Source organism: Papio anubis, unplaced genomic scaffold (assembly GCF_008728515.1).
Source record: "Papio anubis isolate 15944 unplaced genomic scaffold, Panubis1.0 scaffold3039, whole genome shotgun sequence".
Classification (NCBI taxonomy): Eukaryota; Metazoa; Chordata; class Mammalia; order Primates; family Cercopithecidae; genus Papio; species Papio anubis.
Window position 1 is genome coordinate 1 of NW_022163147.1, and position 3,490 is coordinate 3,490.

Below are 3,490 nucleotides of genomic sequence, written 5' to 3' on the forward strand. Positions count from 1 at the left end.
AATCAAATGAAAAAAAGCAAAGGCTATTTATTCTGAGCTTGCTATAGCAGGGGATCAGCCACTATTACTTGTGTTTTGGCAGAGACTTGAAGGCAGTCAGAAGGGTGGGAAAGCTTTTTAAAAAGAAAGGCTTCAGGTATGCTTGGACTGGATGCTGTCAGCATGATGAAGCTGTAGATAGATGAAAAAATCAAAATATTTTACCCCAGAATATATTTCTTTGGCATATTTTAAGATGGCTGTCAGAGAGCCAGCAAACAGAAGTAACTCTGCAAAACTGTCTTTTGTAGGGGAAATTTATACCTGCAGAAAATCTGCATTAATCCAGCCTTCCCTTGTCAGGATTGAGAAATAAAAATAAGCCCTAGGCCCTACAACCAACTGAACCGACCCCCTCTTGGCTGACAGGACCTCAGAGAAACCTTGAAAGCTGTTTCTGGTTGTGACAGAATAGGAGGTCGGACATGCCCCCTTAAAATCCCTCCCTCACTAACTGCCATTATGAGGCAGGAGAACAGCAGAGGGAATTGGAAGTTCGATAAAAGACACAATGAGTAAAGGCACAAACAGAAGCAAGGTGATGGGGCAGAAGAGCAAGAAGCAAGAAAAAAGGCAGAAGTTGAGCAGCCAAAACAAAAAGTAAGATTAAAAAAAAGCAAGCAAGGCCGAGTGCGGTGGCTTACTCCTGTAATCCCAGTATTTTGGGAGGCCAAGGCAGGCAGATCGCCTGAGGTCAAGAGTTTGAGATCAGTCTTGCCAACTTGTTGAAACCCTGTCTCTACTAAAAATACAAAAAATTAGCTGGGCGTGGTGGTGCACCCCTGTACTCCAGGCTACTCAGGAGGCTGAGATAGAAGCATCGCTTCAACCCGGGAGGGGGAGGTTGCAGTGAGCTGAGATTGCGCCACTACACTCCAGACTGGGCAACAGAGAGAGCCTCTGTCTCAAAAAAAAAAAAAAAAAAAAAGGCAAGCAAGGACCCCATTGCTGTCAAGATCCAAACCAGTAAAGGGGCAGCTCCTCAGAGATAGAAAGTGCATTTGAGGAAAAAAGTATCCTTAACATAACTCTATATGATAATCAGCTCATTAAAACTCAGGCATATGGACTGCATATCATGCATGTACTTAAAATTATGGGATGGAGGCAATGTGCAAGCACACAAGGGCCAAAGTAACTAAGCAACCCACCTATCAGTCTAAACGCAAACACTGGCTACAGATTACGCATCCTCGTGAAGAGAAGAAAAAAAATCACACAGAAACAGACCCAAAGTACATCAAACTAATACTGATCTCATCTCCCAGAGGTCAGCCCACTCTCCCCACTCTGAGAGTGTTACTGTGCTTAATAAACTTTTGCTTTGCTTTGCTGCTTTGTGTGTGTCATGCACAGTTCTTTGTTTGGGACACCAAGAGCCCGGAACTGCACAGCACCATCTGGTAAGAATTAGGATTTTTTTTTCCTAAGGGTTAACAAACCAACTCTTTGGAAAGACTTGCTTCACTACTGTTATCAACCAGCAACCTGACACTTTCCCTGCCTTTTGTGGTTTTGACAAAGCAAGCAAGCAGCATTCCCTCCTGATAAGAAACCACCGACCTAGGAATGATTCTGGCCAGACTACAGAGGATGTGCAGTGAGGGTTTTAATGTCCTCTGCTTCAGCTTTTGACGTCAGAGGGCCACAAACTCCACTCTCAGATAGCTAATGCCACCATTTTATGAACATGGGCCCCATGGAGAGGCACAAAGCGCAATTGCACATCTTCCCATTTTTCCTCTTATAAATATTCATATTGGAATATTATTAGGTATTGCTCCCGTGAAAGATACATTTGCAAAATGTACTCAAATTAGAAGCATTATATAAACACTATAATGTAGCAATGGCGCATCCAGTTCTCTACACTATAGAAATATCTGCGGTGTAGACATTTCCACAATGACCAAAGATATGTGTACAAGAATGTTGACTGCAGCATTCTTTGTAATCCTAAAACCATGAAACCAACCTCATCCCAAAAACATTTATTTATTTATTTATTTATTTATTTATTTATTTATTTATTTTTGAGATGGAGTCACACTCTGTTGCCCAGGCTGGAGTGTAACCATCCCAGCTCACTGCAGCCTCCACCTCCCAAGTTCAAATGATTCTCCTGCCTCAGCCTCCCGAGTAGCTGGGATTACAGGGACATGCCACCACACCTGGTTAACAAAAACATTTTGAAAAGGGTTAAATAAATCATGCACAAACTGGGGAAAAATACTGTTTTCAAAAATGATGGAGAGGATGACTATGATGATGACTGATTCCACTGGTCACATTATTGATAGAACAATCAGTAAGTCCAGGCACATCCTGGAGATACTACTGGACTCTTATTACTAAAATATGAAAAACTGGAGGCATGTAAATTACTCGTTTAAGCGTATAACGGACTGAATTAGAATTTTATCACGCCAGAAGTGGGTTCCTAGCACTCCGTTTCAGGATAAAATCTTCCCCATTTATGTAGTGATTGACAATGCGTGCATGCTTTGAAAGTTGCAATAAGCGTCCCTGGGTGGGCTCGAACCACCAACCTTTCGGTTAACAGCCGAACGCGCTAACCGATTGCGCCACAGAGACAAGTGTTAGCTACTCTAGTAGGGGATATAGGAAGGGCACACTCACTAAACTTCCTCTGTCCCTTTTATTCTCAGGGTCCGCCCGGCAGGACGACTGAGCAAGGCCTTGGAAAGCCAGAGAGATTACAGCGATGAGTTGCGCTGGTCACATTGGATACCTGCGCGTTAGGAGATTTTGGAGCCAGACGGAGAGCCGAATGGCCTTCGCCTGCCCTGCCCCTCTCCTGCTTCAGAAGCCCCCAGAAGCTCCCCGGTCGGCCACCCAGTTCGAGCCGCCAGGGGTCCCAAGGGAAACTGGACGCCCGGCGGGCTCCCGGGATGGTTCTCCCCGTTCTTTGTGCCGCCTTCAGCAAGTGAGGGAGCCTGTGCCCACCCCGCCCAGTCGCTTTCGGGGTCGCTGCGGAGCTGCCGCTGCCATCTTCGGATCCTGTGTCCCGCACGGGGGCTCCACCAGGGCAGGGATGGTGGCGAGGGTTGCTCGTGGGTCCCCTTGCGGGGAGCAGGGTCTGGCACTCACCAGGGCGCCGGACTAGGACTTGCCGAATGAATCCATCGTCGCCTTTAGCTTTTAGTCCTTTGAAGAACCCTGAGAGTGGAAATCAAGAGATAGTTTCAATGGGGAAGTTCTGTTTACAAAGCGTTGATTTCTCGGCACCCCGCGGGGCGGGCAACTGGCAGGGCCTCCGGTGCATCTTCTGCGCGGTGGAGCCGCGGGGGCTTAGCTGGGCGGTGGTCTGGTCCTGGGGCCTTAGGGCAGGAGCAGGGGAAGGGAAAAGCAAAAGCCTGGAAAGAAGCCGGGGAGCGGCGGACCAGACCTCCAGACCTCCTGAAAGGCTCGTGCAGAGGCACAGGCGGGA

The 3,490-nt window shown here is 47.2% G+C and overlaps 1 non-coding gene across 1 annotated transcript; it reads right to left on the reverse strand.

The window, feature by feature from the left end:
* Positions 1 to 2,560: 2,560 nt before the first annotated feature.
* Positions 2,561 to 2,634, reverse strand: TRNAN-GUU. Its single transcript has one exon. It is a non-coding gene; the product is annotated as a tRNA-Asn (tRNA).
* Positions 2,635 to 3,490: the final 856 nt, after the last annotated feature.